General features: G+C 50.3%; 1 protein-coding gene across 1 annotated transcript in view; it reads left to right on the forward strand.

The window, feature by feature from the left end:
• The window catches only part of SYNJ2 (synaptojanin 2), a 125,933-nt gene that overhangs the window by 44,786 nt on the left and 63,034 nt on the right, over positions 1-18,113 (forward strand). Inside the window, exons 3-4 of the mRNA XM_017889620.1 lie at positions 6,215-6,485; positions 10,889-11,114. The gene's annotated coding sequence lies outside the window, so the exon portion shown is untranslated. The remainder of the gene's footprint in view (positions 1-6,214; positions 6,486-10,888; positions 11,115-18,113) is intronic.

Below are 18,113 nucleotides of genomic sequence, written 5' to 3' on the forward strand. Positions count from 1 at the left end.
ACCATGACACTTTCCTTAAAACCCATAGTACAGACCAGGCATGGTGGCTCATACCTGTAATCCTAGCACCTTAGGGGGCCAAGGTAGGAGGATCACTGGAGCCTAGAAGTTCAAGACCAGCCTGGGCTATGTAGCAAGACCACGTCTCTACATAGCAGTGGTATCTATAGCACCATGCCAGGAGCCTGTAGTCCCAGCTACTTGGGAGGCTGAGGTGGGAGGATCGCTGGAACCCAGAAAGGGGAGGTTGCAGTGTGCTGAGATCAAGTCACTGCATTCCAGCCTGGGTGACAGTGCAAGACCCTGTCTCTAAATTAAAAAACAAAAAACAAACAAACAAAAACAAACAAACAAAAAAACCCATGGTATACAGAGAATGCAGTCGGGCAGTCAGGCTATTGATGAGGTTGGGCAGGACACAGGCTGGGACCGAAGGAGGAGGAAGCCATCAGTGCTGGGTCAGGTAGGCAGGGCGGGGCCTTCCTAGAGAGGCAGCGCTCCACACAGTGGTCCTGAGGCTTGGGTAAGGCTCTTCTACAGAGGCCTCTGTGGTTACACCCATTCCACCGACTGTCCGGGGCACACAGGCAGGGGCAGTTTTAAGGAAAAGTTTCCAGGTCCTCGGCTTTTTTCTATTATCGAGCACCTGTGATGGAGGACAGTGTTCTTGTTCCCCTCTGCGGTCACCCTGCTTCCATGTTAGGGCGGAGGGCAGGGCTTTCTCTCTTCTGGAAGCTCACCGTGTGCCGTGCTCCAGGAAGTAACTCCCCCTAGGATACCAGACAAAGGGACAGTCCAAAAGCTTGTCAACAGCATTGAAATAAGGTCAGGACTAGGTAACAATCGGTTTGCAAGTCAGGTGATGTCCAGTTGTTTGCTTCCCCCATAATGGAAGGAGAATTCAATTGGGGTATCAGCTGACGCATTAGCAACCATTTTATCAGCAGGTTATTGTCGTTTTTCAGTGCTAACTCAGAAGGACTTTGAAGAATCGAGTGACATTTCTACAATGAAGCCCTTTCCATTCTCGTCTATTTATTAATGTGAACAGGATTTTTTAGTATTTGCATCTACAAAAATGAAAACTAGAATTAGAATTTGTGCAGAACCTACTTTTATTCCTTCAATAAATATTTATTCATCTCATTAAGAGATGGTTCCAACACATTATTACTTTTCGTATTAAATGATTATTTGTCGGCCAGGCACGGTGGCTCACGCCTGTAATCCCAGCATTTCAGGAGGCCAAGGTGGGCGGACCACTAGAGGTCAGGAGCTCTAGACCAGCCCAGTCAACATGGCGAAACCCCATCTCTACTAAAAATACAAAAATTAGCCGGGCATGGTGGCGCATGCGTGTAATCCCGGCTACTCAGGAGGCTGAGGCAGGGAACCTGAAAGGTGGAAGTTGAACCCGGGAGGCAGAGGTTGCAGTGGGCCGAGATTGCGCCACTACACTCTAGCCTGGGTGACAGAGCAAGACTGTCACCTCCCAAAGACCCCACCTCCCAAAACCATTGCCTTGGGTGTTCGTATTTCAGCATATTAATTTGGGGGTGCACATATTCAGCCAATAGCAGGTACATTGGTTGACCACACTCTTTTAAAGGGAACAGCCAAAAAAAATTATTTGGCCAAGTGTTTTATTTACATTGTGTTGTTTACATTGTTTGACCAGTTAGGTTTCATTGGAATGATAAACCAGAAGTCTCTCTTTTTAAACACTTAGAGTTGAGGAACACACGGCTGCAAGGGCTGATGGGGTGATCAGAACAGGATGTAGAAGCACCAAATATGCTACATTAGGATGGAATTCTGAAGAGGGGGGACTGGAAATATGAGTGAAAGTTCCACGTGGTAAAAAAGAGCATGTTCCTGCAATCCTGTAAATAATAGATGGCGATGAGTATCACATTACTGTGTAGATTCCATGGGATACTGACAGTAGACTCCCAGAGTTTTAGTTTTGCATGTCAATATTTAGAATACACTGCACAATATATTATTTACAACCATTTCAACTACCGATGAAAACCTTCAGTGACAGTTTTAAAATGGGTAGGGAACGCTGTCTGAGTTCAGTATGTTGCTGTGACAAAGTTCCGTAGTAGACGGGGTGGCTTATCAGCAACCGACATTTATTTCGCGCCGTTCTGGAGGCTGGAGGTCTGAGAGCAGCGGCCCGCAGATTGGCCAGCCCTGGGGACCTACTTCTTGCTTCATAGATGCTGCCTTTTCTCTGCATCTGACGTGGTGGAAGAGGTACAGGAGCTCTCTAGGCACAAACCCCATTCGTGAGGGCTCCACTGCCATGACCCAGTCACCTCCCAAAGACCCCACCTCCTCATACCATCACATTGGGTGTTCGTACTTCAGCATATTAACTTGGGGGTGCACACATTCAGCTAATAGCAGGTACACTGGTTGACCACACTCTTAAAGGGTACAGCAGGTCAGGTGCAGCGGTTCACACCTGTAATCCCAGCACTTTAGGAGGCCAAGGCAGGTGAATTACCTGAGGTCAGGAGTTCGAGACCAGCCTGGCCAACATGGTGAAACCTCGTCTCTACCAAAAATACAAAAAATTAGCCAGGTATGGTGGCGGGCATCTGTAATCCCAGCTACTCGGGAGGCTGAGGCAAGAGAATCACTTGAACCCAAGAGGCGGAGGTAGCAGTGAGCTGAGATTGTACCACTGCACTCCGGCCTGGGCAACAAGAGTGAAATTCCATCTCAAAAAAAAAAAAAAAAAAGAGCCGGGCGTGGTGGCTCACACCTGTAATCCCAGCACTTTGGGAGGCCGAGGCAGGCAGATCACCTGAGGTCGGGAGTTCGAGACCAGCCTGACTCATATGGGGAAACCCCGTCTCTACTAAAACTGCAAAATTAGCTGGGCATGGTGGCACATGCTTGTAATCCCAGCTACTCCAGAGGCTGAGGCAGGAGAGTTGCTAGAACCTGGAAGGCGGAGGTTGCAGTGAGCCGATATCACACCATTGCACTCCAGCCTGTGTGACAAGAGCAAAACTCTGTCTCAAAAAATAAATAAATAAATAATACATGCATGCATACATACAGACATAAAGGGTACAGCAAACCAATCTGATTGGAAACTGCTGGACTTTGGGGCTAGATGGAGCATGGGCTTAAAGTGAAACCTACGTTTGCGTTTTGGCTCTAACACAGACTAGCTGNGAGGCAGGCAGATCACCTGAGGTCGGGAGTTCGAGACCAGCCTGACTCATATGGGGAAACCCCGTCTCTACTAAAACTGCAAAATTAGCTGGGCATGGTGGCACATGCTTGTAATCCCAGCTACTCCAGAGGCTGAGGCAGGAGAGTTGCTAGAACCTGGAAGGCGGAGGTTGCAGTGAGCCGATATCACACCATTGCACTCCAGCCTGTGTGACAAGAGCAAAACTCTGTCTCAAAAAATAAATAAATAAATAATACATGCATGCATACATACAGACATAAAGGGTACAGCAAACCAATCTGATTGGAAACTGCTGGACTTTGGGGCTAGATGGAGCATGGGCTTAAAGTGAAACCTACGTTTGCGTTTTGGCTCTAACACAGACTAGCTGTGTGCCTGGGCGAGTGATTCGGTTTCCCTGGGGGACAGTCACGCGTGTGTGAAATGGCAGTGGTAGCCCTGAGACAGCAGCATGGTAAGCAGGCTGGCGATGTCATCTGCAAGGAGGTATAATTAGGAGCACCAGCTGTGGGGCCAGACATGGCTTGAGTAACTTGCCCAAGCACTGTAGCTAGAAAGTGGATTTGGATCCCAGCTCCCCTCTCTGTCACCTTGGGCAGGCTGCTTAACCTCTCTGTGCCTCTGTTTCCCTCCCTGTGAGATGGGGCTGGTAAGGGCGCCCCTTGCGGTGGGCAGGAGGATGGAGTCTGCGCCTGTACAGTTCCCCTGCCTCCACTGCACCCACCAGATGCCAGCTCTCCTCACTCCCCTGTAGCACTCCCGACCCCCTCCTCCCTGGACCCAGGAGCCCCAGAGCTCTGTGGCAATGCTGTTAAGAACCTCTCCTGGCTGCTACAGTGCTCCTTCCCCCAGCCTCCCCTAGGCCGTGGTCCTGCCCAGGAAATGCAACCTAGGACTGTTGCCAGACACTCAGGCCCCCCACGCGGAGGCTGTTGAGGAAGTGGTGCTAGAAATCAGCTTATGACTCGCACGGAGTGATGTCATGCAAAATTTTCCATAGCTCTGGCAGCCACAGGGGCCATCCTCCTGCCACTCCGAGGGCACTTCTGCTGAACTGTGCTTTTCCCTGCCCTGAGCATGTCAGAAAAGGCAGGTGGGTGCTGGGACTGCTCTGTGGCCAAGGCTCTGATCAGAGGCTGCCAACCCCAGAACCCCACCTGTCCTACTTGAGAAATTGAACTCTGACCCCTGTCCCTGTCCCCAGTGTGATCTCTTCCTTTGTTCTTAGGTGGTTTCCTGAGGATGTGTCTGGGGAGATGTGATGGCATCAACCCCCCCGCTGCCCTGCTGGGACCCCCACCCCATGGCATATCAGCAGGCCCCTGGGAGCCCTGAGCCGCTCATTAAAGGAACACACTTTAATGACAACCACACGCCACCCTGCCACAAGCAGCACTCTTCTCCCTTTGAAGTGTGATGAGGAAATTGGGGTGAGGGGCTGGTGGAATTGGTTGATTTGGGGTCTCTTCCCAGAGTGTGGAGAGATCTGAACCATCTCCAGACCATGGCTCTAGATAGAGGCCCCTGATCATTTGCAGAAGATCTCGCTGGGTGGATCCTTTAAACCTCAGCAGGGTGGGAAGAGTGTCCTTGGGACTACAGCCCTGCCAGCCCCCAAAGGCCAGTTTCTACCTGATGGTCTCTTGGGCCCTGTCCCAAGAGTGGGGCACGGCGCTACCAGGCACCCCCAGTACGTAGCGTGTTGTGAAGTGCCCTTGTGAGCAGTGGGGGATAGGGAACAGAAAACCAGCTGTCAGTGACAGTGAAGTGGTGCCCCAGAGAGGGCTGCCTCATTTGCCTGGCTGCAGGGTCCGAGGTGGTCTTGGTACCTTTTGGCAGGAATTTATTTAGGAAGCATCCAGCAAACCGAGTGTGTGCAGTGCCGGGAGATGATGATGAAATGGTCCTGCCCCAAGGAAGTCCCTCCTCTGGGGGTACAGGGGGGAAGGAGGTCATGAGCTTTGTGTGACAACTGCTGATGGGAATGCTATTGGCATGTACAAGGGGTGCCTGTCCGTGTCTTGGGAGAGCAAAGAAGGCTTCCTGGAGGAGTTGCTGCCAAGTTGGTCCAGAAGGATGAGGAGAAGTTCTTCTGGTGAAGTGGGGAGGGAAGAGGCAGGATGGTCCCCACGGAACATGTGGGGATGCTCATGCTGTTCCACAGGATGGAATGCTGGGCCCGAAGCCTGAAGTACTGTGAGAGCAGAGACAGGCAGGAGGTGCGTGGAGAAGGGATCATGGAGGTCTTGTTGGGCAGATGGTGGTGGGATGTCCCAGGCAGGGGGAGCATCTTGGGCAAGAGCCGAGGGTGTGAGGTTATGCTTATGGCACACTGGACCAGCTGGAGGATAGCCAGCTCAGGAGAGCAGCCATCTAGGATGTCCGCCCACATGTGGGGCAGGGGCAGGCTGCAGCGGGAGGGCCTTGGGAGCTTCTGTTGCAGCCCTGCAGGGAATGGGAGCTGTGCAGGAAGGAAGGGCGGAGCGGCTGTGATCCGATGGCTTTGGGAAGCCACTCCTGTGACAGAGTAGGGGAAGATAGACCCCAGGCCAGGGGTCCTGAGTCAAGTCAGTGGCTGAGGAGGCACCAGGGAAGGTGGTTTGGAGAGGCTTTGGGGGCAGGTCCTGGGAGTCTGGAAGGGCTCTGGGCCAGGAATGTTCAGACTCCTGGGGGCATCAGAATCACCTGGAGGGCTTGTTAAAGCAAAGCTTGCCCCCAGCCACAGGCAGCTGGGCAGCAGGAATCTGCATTTCTAATAGGCTCCCAGGAGATGCTGACCTGCTGGCCAGGGTTCCACACTTTGAGAAGTCCTGCCCGAGGCTTACGGGACAGGGCAGGTTCTTGAGCCATTGAGTTGAGCAGTGCCATGGGAAGTCACAGGTGCACAGACGTTGCTTTCCTGGCTGCGGTTGAACCTGGGCTTCGTTTGTCCCCTCGGAGCTCCAGGTGGCAGGACTGGCTGCAACCCTGAGCTCTCCTCTCTGATTTCCTTTCCAGGTGGCACGTCTCTGAGCTTCCTGGTGTTGGTGACAGGCTGCACATCTGTGGGCAGAATTCCAGATGCTGAAATCTACAAAATCACCGCCACCGACTTTTACCCTCTTCAGGAAGAGGCCAAGGAGGAGGAACGTCTCATAGCTCTGAAGAAAATCCTCAGCTCAGGGGTGTTCTATTTCTCATGGCCCAACGACGGGTCTCACTTTGACTTGACTGTCCGCACGCAGAAGCAGGGGGATGACAGCTCTGAGTGGGGGAACTCCTTCTTCTGGTGAGGCCCTGGGTCCCCTGCAGAGGGTGGGTCCTGGTTGGCACCTGAGGCCTTGACCTCTACTTGCCCCCCCCCCCCCCGGGTTATGGGGCACCCCTGGAGAGTTAGGACCCAGGCCTGCTCTCAGCACAATGAGAGGAAAGCTAACCCTGAACTCACCGCCACCCCGACCCCTGGCCTCAGGGAATGTGTTCAATGTAGATTTGGAAAAGAAACCTGGGTCAGGCATGGTGGCTCATGCCTGTAATCCCAGCACTTTGGGAGGCCGAGGCAGGTGGATCACTTGAAGTAAGGAGTTTGAGACAAGCCTGGCCCACATGGCGAAACCCCATCTCTACTAAAAAAGAATAAAAAAAATAAAAAAAAAAAATGAGCTGGGCGTGGTGGTGGGTGCCTGTAATCCCAGCTACTTGGGAGGCTGAGGCAGGAGAATCGCTTAAACCCAGGAAGTGGAGGTTGTGGTGAGCCAAGATGGTGCTACTACATTCCACCCTGGGCGACAGAGCAAGATTCTTTCTCAAAAAACAAAAGAAACAGACAAAAGAAACCCTGTTCCATAAGTAAAAAAACCTAAGAGCCAACGTCTGCCGAGTGCTTCCTCAGTCCCGGGTGCTGAGCTCTGTGCTTCTGCCTGGATTCACTCAGTCTTCTCAATTATGGTTACCTCCAGTGTGTAGCTGTTTATGGCCGATGTTTATAAAGCACTGTGTTTGGGTCACCATGCTAAGATCTCTCTGCTGGTAATAACTCATCCTTATAATAAAAACCTTTATAATAATTATGCAGAGGCTCTGTTATCCCATTTTACAGATAGAGAGACTGAGGCATGAATAGTCGAGGGAATTTTGCCAAACTCCACACACTTAGTAAGTGGCAGAGCCAGGATTTGAACCCAGGCATTCTGGCTCCTGGTCCCAAGCTGGTAATCACAGCACTAAACCAATCCCATCAACGGGAAAACTGAGTCACCCTGCCCAAGGGGACTTGTAGCAATGCACTAAGACTAGTCCTGGAGCCCAGGTGAAGGTGGCTGAATTTCTGTATGTTTATGATCTCCTGGTGCTTTTCACTCCACAGCAGGACAGAGACAAGAGTGGGACAGCCCTGTAAATATGTAAATTATCTGTTGCCCTTTCTGGACATAATGCTGTTTCTGTCAGATTCACACTGGTGCCTAGAGATGCTAGGAAGAAGCAAAAGTGAGGAAAGTCCTGCCATGGGAGTGGTTCCAATGAACCTCATTTAATGTAATGTTTTGGAATCCAGTGTCTGCCTTTTGAAGCTATATCAGTTTTCCCAGCTCGGAGACGGGACTCATGAGGTTTACTTCTGATCTGTTTGTGCTTCTCTCCCTTTGCCAGAGGCGTCCATAGGTTTTCATCTGGCTTTGGTGCTTTGGATGCCGCACAAGTGAATTCCTGACTTCTGGGAGAAGGGGACCCTCCCCACATCCCTGTGTCCATCCCAACACTCCCCACCCCCACATCCTCTTTGGTTCTCTGGTATTGTGGATATTTGGGACCAGTAATGTGCTCAGACTTCAAAATGCATGTGAATCAAGGCTGGGCATGGTAGCTCACACCTGCAGTCCCAGCACTTTGGGAGGCCGAGGCAGGCAGATCACCTGAGGTCAGCAGTTCAAGACCAGCCTGGCCAACATGGTGAAACCCCATCTCTACTAAAGATACAAAAAAATCTTTACAGGCAGTGGTACGCGCCTGTAATCCCAGCTACTCAGGAGGCTGAGGCAGGAGAATCGCTTGAACCCAGGAGGCTGAGATTACAGTGAGCCAAGGTCGCACCATTGCACTCCAGCCTGAGCTACAGGGCGAGACTCCGCTCAAAATAAATAAATAAACAAACACACCAGCTTGGGCTGGAGGGCTACAGGGCGAGACTCCATTTCAAAATAAATAAATAAAATAAAGTAAAATAAAATAAAATAATAAAATCGTGAATCTCCTGCTGATCTCATTAAAAATGCAGATTCTGGGACAGCAGGTCTGGGCTGGGCCTAGGATTCTGCATTTCTAATACGCTTCCAGTGCTGCTTGTCTGCAGACCGCAGGTTGATTAGCAGCCTCCGCGATGGCATTTCTGTGAATCGCTAGTTCCATTGTGCAGGGCCACGCATGTGCCCCGGAACTGTTACATGTTCCCCTAAAGGTGGCCAAGCTTAGGCACAGAGGGGCTGTGTATTATGAGGTATCTTTTTGTGGACGCCATGAAACTATTTTAAACCAGAACTGTCAGGTGAGCAGAGGGGAGAGCTCTCAGCAGCAGTGAGGGTCCTTGGAACCCGTAGGGGATCCTTGGCGGATCTGAATTGCACCAGCAGAATTTTGCAAATTCTCTTCCCTTTGCCAGCTCTGGCTGGAGGTGTGAGGGGCGCTAACAAAGTGAGGCAAAGGGGATTCACGAGGTGGGGATTGAGAGGAGCTTGGGAAGGAGCAGCCCCATGTTGTCCCTTTCTGAAGGGAGATGAGGAAGTCGCCAGCCTCTCAGCTGTAACACGCTGGGGCGTGGTGTTTGTGCTCAGGGTGGAGCCCCCAGAACTGACCACAACTGAGTCACCACAGGCAGCATGGTCCTGGGCTTGATCGCCTAAACCCCCACTATTGTGGCGCAGTGTCTGAGGTCTGGAGACCCACAGCAGGAGTCAGATGGGGTCAACGCTGAGCATGGCTGGCACGTAAGGGAGAGTGAGCAGCAGGGTGAAGTCATCTTTCTGGGCTCATAATTGATCATACTGACAGTTGCTTCCCAGTACAATCAGGTCCTGGGAGGAAACTCTTTGGGGGTCCTGGATATGAGCCATCCTCCCGCCAGAGGGCCAGACAGTGTCACTAGAAACAGGGCTGATTTAAGGGTTGTCCCCTTGGCAAAAGGTTTCTTCTCCTGAGCCCTGGTGATAGTGGCCATAGCTGTGTAACTGGCAGACTCTGGAATATTCTGGAGGCTTTGCCTTGATGCCACATGAAGATTTAATATACGTGTTTCAGAAGCTGGCTTATCATCTGAATTTGAGAGAGTGATTTGGAAGAGGGACATACGGTTTTGTACAGCAATGCTTCCTAATCATCTTTTTTCAAGCAGAGGAGCTCTGTGGCTGTGCGACCTCAAAAGGGGTCAGACGCGGGCTTGCTCCCTGTAGGGATGCATGTGGCTTTGGTCACAGTTGGGGAGGCTGACCTGAGAGCAGGAAGCTTGGAGAAGCCCCCTAGGACCCATCAGAGCTCACAGCACAGATTTCCAGCAATGAGAAAATGCTGCTGCTGTCTTTGAGGAAGGCTCAAGGGCAGGAATTGTGTTGCCTTTTTTAAACAAGTAGGGCACTGTGATCTAGATTCACTCAGTGCCCTGTAAGAGGGCATCTCCTGGAGATGGGTCCCCCTCCCTGGGAGGGAGTACGAGCCCTCGGAATGGTACCACTCAGGTCCCCTGGGTGCTGGAGCAAGGGGGCCAAGCCAGTCTCAGGGATGAGAGAACAATGTGGCCGCTTGCTGGTGCAAATGGTAACGTAGGGCTCCATCGAGAAAGGCTCAGGGTGAAGAGCATGGGCTCCAAGCTCCATGACCCACTGGCTGGCTTTGTGGCCTTAGACAAGCACTTTACTTCTCTGTGCCTCAGCTTCTTTATCTGTAAAAGGGGGTCACTGATATCTTTCACACAGGGTCACTTCAAGGGTGACATGAGTTAATCCACCCCAAAGTACATAGAATGGGACTCAGTGCACAGGATAAATGTTGGCTGTCACCCTGTCATTATCATCATGGACTCCAGAGCCTAGAACAATCCACTAGGCATGGAGAGGGAATACTTGAACTTTCATTACATTTTATTTTCCTCGGATCTTTTTTTAATTTATTTTGGATTGCTTTGTAGTGCTCCCATCATATTCATCTCACGGTGCATGTATGTGTATATGTGGATAATTTAACTGTTCCCATATTTAATACAATTTTAATCACTTATTTATCATGATGATTTAATAACAAAAGATGATTAAAGGTTTACTCATGGGGCCTGCAATGAAAACTGTAGGGCCCACAGAGCTAACCAGAGGCCCCTATGTGATTCCCTGAAAAGTACACGCTGGCTCTCTCTCCAACTTTGCTTCCATTTAGCGACAGTGACGACCTGGTAGTAGCTTTGGGAAAGGACTCCCTGGCCATCGTCCTGTACATGACACAGTGGTCCTGCTATTTGGGATCTCTTTGAAGCACATGAGCTTCCCAGATCTGTACAGCCCAAGTTCAGAGTCCACTGGGGAGCAGCATGCATTTGCTGACCCAGAATGCTGCACCGTGTGCCCCCCAGTTCCTCAGCCACACTCGCTGTCCAGGCAGCATGTACTGGAGGATATCAGGTGACCGGAATTGGTGTGGGGCTGTGTTTTGCAGGAACCAGCTGTTGCACGTGCCCTTGAGGCAGCACCAGGTGAGCTGCTGTGACTGGCTGCTAAAGACCATCTGCGGAGTGGTGACCATCCGCACTGTGTATGCTTCCCACAAGCAGGCCAAGGCCTGCCTCATCTCTCGCGTTAGCTGTGAGCACACAGGCGCTCGCTTCCACACCCGTGGCGTCAACGACGATGGCCATGTGTCCAACTTCGTGGAGACAGAGCAGGTGAGTGTCCAGGCCCATCTGTGGCACCAGATGGTTCAGAGTGGCTGCAGCTCTTGCACGGCGCTTTCCACTCAGGGCAGAAGAGGCCCTGGCGTATTTGCAGTGGTCTCTGATCAGGCTCCCTCCTATAAGTAGAGAACAGCACGTGTAATTGGACTCTGCATGAAAATGTGACCTCTGGTTTGCATGGTGTATCCTTTCTGATTCACATCTCATGCTGGGAATGTGCTGCTTAGCCAAGGTATTTTTAACTAAAGGGAACCGGGAACTTTTGGCATGGTCATGAAAGGTGAGCAGTTATTCCAAGGGCATCTGACAGATGAACCAATAAGGTTTGAAAATTCTTGTAGGACAAAAATAATTAGATCAATACAATGGGGGATGAAAGAAGAAACCATTATTTTTTATTCTAAATCAACTGAAGCTTCTCCTGGAAGCCAGTATTAGCACCCTACAGTTGTGAAATCTGCTTGTTAAGCAGCCGCTCCCATCCGCTCCCCTAGAATATAGCCATCTGCTTAGTTTCTCCTGAAGTTTTTTCTAAATTCTGTTCTCATTCCCAGAGATGCTGTCTTACAAGTTTTTAATTTTTGGTCTAACTTGCAATCTGTAAGATAAGGCCACCATGTGGAATACCAGTGGCGTGAGCCGTAAGAAAGAAAAGCCCTGGAAGGCACATGTACAATACTCCTGCCAGGGCAAGCTCAGTGCCCTGTGTTTACTGAGTGAAGGTGTGGCTTTGCGTCCCTTCTTACTGCCGCTGCTTTGAGAGGAACACCTTACGCGGACTTTGGCCACTTTAATCCAGCATAAGTTTGAGCACCTGCCTTTACTGTGTGGGACTTTCTGCCTGGTCCAGTGTTCAGAGGGTGGGTATGGAGATGGGAGGAGGCTCCTCTTGGAATCCTCACTCGGAGGAACATCGGAGCAGGGGCCCTAACATGGGCACCAGCTGCAATTACTTGCCTGTAATTCTGCTCATAATGTCTGCACTGTGGATATCAATGAGGCTGTTACATAAATATCTAGTTAAAAATGAGATTGCTATTGGCATCTTCATCATGAAGTCTTTGACTGTTCCTATGTCTAGAATGGTATTGCCTAGGTCATCTTCCAGGGTTTTTATAGTTTTGGGTTTTACATTCAAGTCTTTAACCCATCTTGACTTGATTATTGTATATGGTGTAAGGAAGGGGTCCAGTTTCAGTCTTCCACATATGGCTAGCCAGTTATCCAAGCACGATTTATTGAATAGGGAATCCTTTCCCCATTGCTTGTTTTTGTCAGGTTGGTTGAAGATCAGATGGTTGTAGGTGTACAGCTTTATTTCTGGGTTGTCTATTCTGTTTCATTGGTCTCTGTATCTATTTTAGTACCAGTACCATGCTGCTTTGGTTACTATAGCCCTGTAGTATAGTTTGAAGTCAGGAGGTGTGATGCCTCCAGCTTTGTTCTTTTTGCTTAGGATTGTCTTGGCTATTTGGGCTGTTTTTTGGTTCCATATGAATTTTAAAATAGTTTTTTCTAGTTCTATGAAGAATATCACTGGTAGTTTAATAGGAATAGCTTTGAATCCATAAATTCCTTTGGGCATTATAGCCATTTTAATTATATTGATTCTTCTTATCCATGAGCATGGAATGTTTTTCCATTTGTGTCATCTCCAATTTCTTTGAGCAGTGTTTTGTAATTCTCATTGTAGAGATCTTTCACCTCCCTCATCAGCTGTATTGCTAGGTATTTTATTCTTCTCATGGCAATTGTGAATGGCATTGTGTTCCTGATTTGGCTCTCTTCTTGACTGTTGGTGTATTGATTTTGTGTCCTGAGACTTTGCTGAAGCTGTTTATCGGGTTAAGGAGCTTTTGGGCTGAGGCTATGGTGTTTTCTAGATATAGAATCATGTTGTCTGCAAACAGGGATAGTTTGGTTCCTGTCTTCCTATTGTGATACCCTTTATTTCTTTCTCTTGCCTGATTGCCCTGGTCAAAACTTCTACTACTATTAATATGTTAAATAGGAGTGGTGAGAGAGGGCATCCTTGTCCTATGCTGGTTTTCAGCTTTTGCCCATTCAGTATGATGTTGGCTGTGGGTTTGTCATAGATGGCTCTTATTATTTTGAGGATTGTGGATCTAATCAAACTAAAGAGCTTCTGCACAGCTGAAGAAACTGTCAACAGAGTGAACAGACAGCCTACAGAAAGGGAGAAAATTTTTGCAAACTATGCATCTGACAAAGGTCTAACACCCAGCATCTATAAGGAACTTAAACAAATTTCCAAGAAAAAAAAAAATTAAAAACTGGGCAAAGGACATAAACAGACACTTTTCAAAAGAAGGCACACATGTGGCCAGCAATCATGGAAAAAAGCTTAACATCACTGATCATTAGGGAAATGAGAATCAAAACCACAATGAGATACCCCCTCACACAAGTCAAATGGCTATTATTTGACTTGTATGAATATTATTTGACTTATGTGAAATGAGATACCTCCTCACACAATAATGGCTATTATTAAAAAGTCAATAACAGATGCTGGCAAGGTTGCAGAGAAAAAGGAATGCTTACACACTGTTGGTGGGAGTGTAAATTAGTTCCACCATTGTGCAAAACAGTGTGGTGATTCCTCAGAGACCTGTTCACAATAGCAAAGACATGGAATCAACCTGAATGTCCATCAGTGATAGACTGGATAAAGAAAATGTGGTGCGTATACAGCATGGAATACTATGCAGTCATAAAAAAGAAACGAGATCATGTCCTTTGCAGCAACATGGATGCAGCTGGAGGCCATTACCCTAAGCAAACTAAGGCAGGAGCAGAAAACCAAACACCGCATGTTCTTACAAGTGGGAGCTAAATGATGAGAACACATGGATACAAAGAGGGGAACAACACACACTGGGGCCTATCAGAGGGTGGAGGATGGAGGGTGGGAGGAGGGAGAGGATCAGGAAAAATAACTAATGGGTGCTACTAGGCTTAATACCTGGGTGACAAAATAACCTGTATAACAAACCCACATGACATGAGTTTACCTGTATAACAAACCTTCACATGTACCCCTGAACTTAAAATAAAAGTTAAATTTTTAAAAAGAGGAGAGAGAGAGAAGCTGTGGCCCCAGCCGGGTGGTTTTCTCTTTTCTGGCTGATGTCTGCATGGGGAGAGTCCCTTCCCTGCCCCACTTCGTTACCACTTTCCTTTTATTTTTAACTTTTATTTAAAATACTGGTTTTGGATTTCAACCAGTATTTTAAGACTTGGGGTCTCATTTATTGCAACTCATCAAGTAAGTCCCTGGGAACCACTGTCCTTTAGCATCACTGTCCTTCCTAAAGCACTGGACATTCTAACACGGAAAATGAAAGCAAACTGCATGAGTGTCCTGGGACTGCCCGTAATAAAGTACCCCAAACTGGGTGGCTGAAAACAGCACACTTATTCTCTCCCAGTTCTGGAGACTGGAAGTCTGCAATCCAGGTGTCGGCAGGGCCGCTGTCTCTTCGAAGTCCCTCCGGGGAGGACCCTTCCGAGCACTGCCCCCAGCTCCTGGTGGTCCCTGGCAAGCATCTCTCCATCTCTGCCTCTGTCTTCATGTGTCCTCCTCCGCCTGTGTCTCTCCAGAAGTCCAGTCGTACTGGATCAGGGACCCACCCTACTCCAGCTGTCCTCATCTTAACCCGTTACTTCTGCAAAGACCCTATTTCCAAACAAGTTCTGAAGTCCTAGGAGTTGGGACTTCACCATATGGTTTTTGGAAGGGGTACAGCTCACCTTGGGACGCGGATGCCAGCTCCTGTTAGAGGACTGTGCTTTACAGGCAGTGCCTGTGGCCTGGTGAGAACTCTCGCTGCAATCTTTGCTTTCTCACTTTTACAGACCAGCAAGCCTTGCCACAGACCAGGCTGGGCCTTGGCTCTGGCCACTTCGTGTCGCGTGCCTGCTGACTGGCATTTGTCTCCTGTGTTGCCAGCTTGCTTGTTAGAGCTCAGAGGCAGGGATCTTGCCCCCACATCTCCTGAATCTCCCACCTCGGGCAGCCTGGCAAGGCCATAGAGCTATGAACAGCCTGCCCTTCCAGCTCCTGGGGTACAGCCCGATGCTGCTGACATTGCCTCCACCTCCCTTGTCGGGGCTGGGGAGGGATTTCTTGGCTCCCATAAGTCTTTGTGGGCTTCCTAGTGTGTGGTTTTTGTCCCTTTTCGTCCTCTGGGCTAGACAGGGCTGCTGTCCATGAAGTCCCCATCCAGCCTCCCAGGAGCAGCAGTGATTGACAGACAGCTGGGCACCACCACCTGCCACTCACCCATGGATGCAGCAGCTGTGGACGCGGCCCCCGCCCCACCTAGAGAGCATAACTTAACCCATGGTGACTTTGTTAACAAGAGACGCATAGCAGGGCCCTGGGAAGGTGGCCCTGCACCCACAGTAGCTCTTGGTTGGGTGCTTATGTTTCAGGCTGTGCTGATGAGCCTGGAGGTGCCCAGGCTGGCCCATCCATCGGAGACCCCGGACAGCCTGGCTACCCAGAAAGGGGAGCCATCACTTCCCAGCGCTGAGTCCAGGGTTGTCCGCATGGGCCTTCAGCAAAGCTTGACTGAGCCTGCCAGGTCCCAGGCTCTGCTCATGGGCAGGTGGGCATGGGGGGCAGTGGTAGTGTAACGGGCACAGCAGGAGTGGGACAGGTGAAGCTGGCCCTGGCAGGCGCTGCTGCCCTTCCAGGTGGTACTTCTGATAGGCGGTGTTCAGCTAGTGACCCCTGCCTGGAGGGCGAGGGGAAGCACAGCAGAGCCAGGGCAGGGAGAAGGGTGTGCTGCACGCAGCCCAGGCAGGAGGGGCATGGAGCAGAAAGAAACACACATGAACTGGAGGGGCAGAGAGGGTTCATGCTTCCTGCACATATGGGACCAGGACATGGGCCTGGTGGGGGGTGAGCATTCCTCCAAGCCAAACAACACAGATGTGACAGCCCCTTTTCTAAAACATTATGGAGGCAGGAGGAGCAGAGATGGCTGCAGGGAAGTGACTGTTCCCCAAAAGCAAGAAACTCATGTTGCCTCACTTATATATGCCAAGGGAACCACTCGCGTCCTGTCTCTGGAGTCACTGAATATTTTTATGTCACTTTATAGCAGTACAGATGCTTAGGTTGATCTAAGTTCGTTTTTAAAACACAAAACACGTCTTTAAGTGGAACGCACAGTTAGTATGCTCCTGTGAAGCGGCAGCCCCGCTACCCTCCCTGGCTCCGCAGCCGCCTGCTGAGGACAGTTCTTCTAGGATGAGTTGGGAGAGTGGAGCAAGGCTCGGCCTGCAGGTCCTCGCTGAGCTCAGGGAAGCAGCCCCGTGAGGATCGGGCTGCCTGGTCTGCAGGGGAATCTGCCTGGGACCCTGTTGAGATTCACCTATTTCAGATGCCAGTGATTTGCTGGGATTCTGGAGAGGTCCCTCAGGGGAGCCTGGCACATCCTACCCCCTTGAGTTTGCAAAGTCACAGCAGAGGGCCTGGGTTGGGAGCATGTCATGAGCCCTCCATATGCATCTCGCAGCTTTGCTTATGGTACAGGAGCAGACTGTCTGATGTTTCTGAAGATCTTTACCATGCTCCTATGGACAGAGTCGGGTAGGCTCATTCTGGTAGCACAGCGTGGCCTCCCCGTCCACCTGACAGCTGAGGAAGTGGCAGGCTCTGCGTCTCGGTGGCCTCGCCCCAGGGTGCAGGGAGCAACTTTGAGGAAATGAGTGCTGAGCCTCCAGTAGGAAGGACTGTGCTGGGGAGGCAGGTCAGCCACTTGTGGTGCCGCCCGCAGGTCACGCTGGCCTGGGGCCCCTGCAAAGGAAACAGGATCCCCCAGCCGGGCCTGCTGGCCATTTGAAAGTGGAGCGTGCCCACAGGCGGCTGTGCGGTCATCATCTGGCAAACAAATGGTGGGACCGGACCAGGAGCAGACTGGCTCCCTGTGGTGGAGACTCTTGGCAGGTGGATCAGCTTCTCAGGAATTAATTCTCAGGGAGCCAGAAAAGGGGGGCCCTGTGGCACCCTCCACTTTTGCTTTGGTTTAACATGTTTCTTAGGAGGAATAAATAATTAATCTTCCTTCTCCAAGGCAAGCCGTGTGTGTGTGTGCACGGGTTGTATGTGCACAGTATGTGCGTGGTATGTGCATTTATGTGTTGTACATGTGTGTGTCATGTGCGTTTGTGTATGCTTGTGTGTGGCGTGTGTGCCTTGTGTTTGTTGTTTGTCATGTGTATGTGTGCAGTGTGTGCATTTGTGTGTTGTATACACGTGTGTGGGTGGTGCATGTGTTGTGTGTGTGCACGCACAGATGTTGTGTGCATGTGTAGATAGCATCTCAGCCTCCTTGGGAGGAAGCCTTGAGTCTTTTTGGCTCTGCTGAGTCATAGCTGGTGGGCTTGCTCTGCAGTGCTGACTCACCACGCAGAAAAACAAGACCAAAAGTCCCCTCAGTCTATTAAAAAAAAAAAAAAGATGTAAGATAAATATTTGGCTATTCAAGATAAGGCCACTGACTCATTCAGGGAGGTTAGGATGACTGCGTGTCCTCCCAGGAATGCAGACTTGGAGATAATTGGTTTGCAGACACTGTATCTGAAAGTAGAAGGTCAGCAGAAAGCCTTTCAGATAGAAGGTATATGCACACCTGTGAGTTTTCCTGCCTCGTCCCTCTCTTTTTATGGCCATTAGGTTTCTGTTCCCACTGCTCTGGAAGCGTCATTCAGGGTCGCCCTCCGGCTGCTCAGTCTGGGGTCTAGGCACTGGCCTGGCCTCATCATAGCACTGGCATGGGCCTCCGTCTTTTCCTTATGTGGCCCCACTGCTCTTCCTGGTCTCCCTCCCACGTCTTATCTGTTCCTTCTTGGATCCCTCCTTCCTCCCAGGGCCCAAACTCTCTCCGATGCCAGCAGGTGCCCTTGTGCATACTCATAGCGTCAGTGCCTCTGGGGAAGAGAAAACAGCTTCGTTTT

This window comes from Rhinopithecus bieti, unplaced genomic scaffold (assembly GCF_001698545.2).
Source record: "Rhinopithecus bieti isolate Rb0 unplaced genomic scaffold, ASM169854v2 scaffold_18548, whole genome shotgun sequence".
In the NCBI taxonomy this organism is placed as follows: Eukaryota; Metazoa; Chordata; class Mammalia; order Primates; family Cercopithecidae; genus Rhinopithecus; species Rhinopithecus bieti.